This window comes from Tupaia chinensis, unplaced genomic scaffold, assembly GCF_000334495.1.
Source record: "Tupaia chinensis unplaced genomic scaffold, TupChi_1.0 Scaffold141861_1, whole genome shotgun sequence".
NCBI lineage: Eukaryota > Metazoa > Chordata > Mammalia > Scandentia > Tupaiidae > Tupaia > Tupaia belangeri.
Genome location: NW_006201718.1, coordinates 441,995 through 444,316, shown reverse-complemented (window position 1 = coordinate 444,316; position 2,322 = coordinate 441,995). Strand labels below are relative to the sequence as shown.

Below are 2,322 nucleotides of genomic sequence, written 5' to 3'. Positions count from 1 at the left end.
GTAGGTTGTTCAGTTTCCATGTGTTCATGTATTTTGTTTTTTTTTTCTTGAAAGTAATCTTGAGTTTAATTCCATCATGGTCAGAGAAGATGCTGAATATAGTTTCTATGCCTTTGAATCTGTAAAGGCTTGATTTGTGTCCTAACATATGAACAATCTTTGAAAAGGTTCCATGTTGGGGTGAGAAAAATGTATATATTGTGGACGTAGGGTGGAAAGTTTCATAGATATCTGTCAAGCCCATTCAATTTATAGTATCATTTAGGTCCTGTATCTCTCTATTTATTTTCTGCCTAGAAGATCTGTCTAAAGGAGATAATGGGGTGTTGAGATCTCCAACAATTATAGTATTTCTCCCTATCTCTCCTTTTAGTTCCAGCAGTCTTTCCTTCACATATTTAGGTGCACCTGAGTTGGATGCATAGATATTTATATAAGCATTATGTCTTCTTGCTGGGTTACCCCATTTACTATTATATAATGACCTTCTTTGTCTCTTTTTTTTTGTGGGTATATCTAGGCAAGGACTTTAATGAATCGTACACTACTATTGGCAACAAAAAAAAGTGTAATATATACTAAATCATCATGTGATGCTAAGACAAACTCTCATGATGGCAACAGTATACATCCTCTGATTTCCAACTGGCTGGCATACGACATCCACCTACACTGATACTCTGGTGAACATGCTTCTCTCTCAGTATGAAGATCCCTTTCCCTGAGTAAAGTACAGAAGGAGAGAAGAGTGTGTATCCAAAAGGAAGGGAGTGAGATTGGGGACTGCTTTCAGAAACATGTTGGGGCCCTTGTGCCAGGGCTCAGAACTTCAGGGGAATGATGGGCCAGTACTTGGGCTGCTTTCTGTCACAGTGCTTATTGAAGCTCAGCTGCACTGCAGCCTCCATGGCCAGGATCTTGGCGGCGCTGTCCCCTTACAAATGCTGCATCTCGGCCTTGGGTCGCTCGTCTGGCTTCTTGGCTGGGGACTTGACTGACCAGTGTAGGTTGTAGTACAGGTGGAGGTCGGCATTCACATAGTAGTCCAGGCATACCGCCTCCAGCTGCTGCTGCTGCTATTGTTCTTCTCTGTGCCTCTAGGTTTCTGAAAAGTACTGGCAGAGCTCTTTGGTGATTTCCATGTTGCTCAGGTCATACTCCACCTCCTCATCTGACTCACTTTCTGCCACTTCTTTGGACAAAGCTTGGTCTTCTATTGTGGATGTCTGGGTCCTGGGGCTGTCCTATGCATGCTGCCCAGACCTTGTGAAAGCCAAGTAACTCCAGTGGGAAGATGGTGGGGGCATGTGATGGGCACCGGACCCAGGATACCCAGAATCATGACCATAAGTGCTCTGGAGAATTGAAGAAGGAAAGTACCACGGGGAAGAAAATTAGGACTCCACAGTCTTCCTGTAAGCAACCTGGTGGCTTCGCATCCAAGCCATCGCTTGCTGATAATGTTGCCAGTATCTTGCATATACTCGATGAGAATACCACGTGTGGGGAGCTTTCAATGTTGACTCCTTTGGTGCCATCACAGATTGCCAAGTCTGAATAGGCAATGGACCTCGTGGGCCCACAGATTGCAGATCCTTGCCAGTGGGCTAGCGGGGGCCTATTTTTTTCTCTTTGTCTCTTCTTACAGTCTTTGTCTTGAAATCTATTTTGTCTGAAATCAATATCTCTACTCCAACCCTTTTTTGATTTCCATTTGCCATTTTCATGGAATATCTTTTTCCAACCCTTTACTTTTAGTCTATGTATTTCTTTATCCATAAGGTGAGTTTCTTGTAGGCAACAGATAGAGGGTTTCTGGTTTTTTATCCATTCAGCCAGTCTATGTTTCTTAATTAGAGAACATTCAATGTAATTATTGATATTTCCGTACCTGTTCCTATCATTAAGTGAGCCATTTTCTTAGTTGCTTTTTGTTCTCGTATAACTGTCTGTCTGACTTTTTATTTTTCCTGGCATAGCACTGCCTTCAGAACCTCTTGAAGAGCTGGTCTGGAGTTGGGAAATTCCTTCAAATTTTGTTTATCCAAGAATGCTTTTATCTTTTTTTTTTTCCATATGAAAGATAATCTTGCCAGGTATAGTATTCTTGATTGAAATTATTTTTCATTCAACACTTTGACTATATTTCCCCATTCTTTCCTTGCCTGCATTGTTTCCACCAAGAGATCTGATGCTAGCCTGATGGAGTGACCTTTGTAAGTAACTTGACGTTTCCCTCTTGCCAACTTTAGTATCTTGTCTTTGTCTGTTGTTTTTCCCAGTCTGGCTATGATGTGCCTTGGAGAGGATCTTCTTGGGTTG

General features: G+C 41.9%; 1 pseudogene; it reads right to left on the bottom strand.

Moving 5' to 3' along the window:
• Positions 1–821: 821 nt before the first annotated feature.
• LOC102472819 (gem-associated protein 8 pseudogene) lies at positions 822–1,538 on the bottom strand (annotated as a pseudogene).
• Positions 1,539–2,322: the final 784 nt, after the last annotated feature.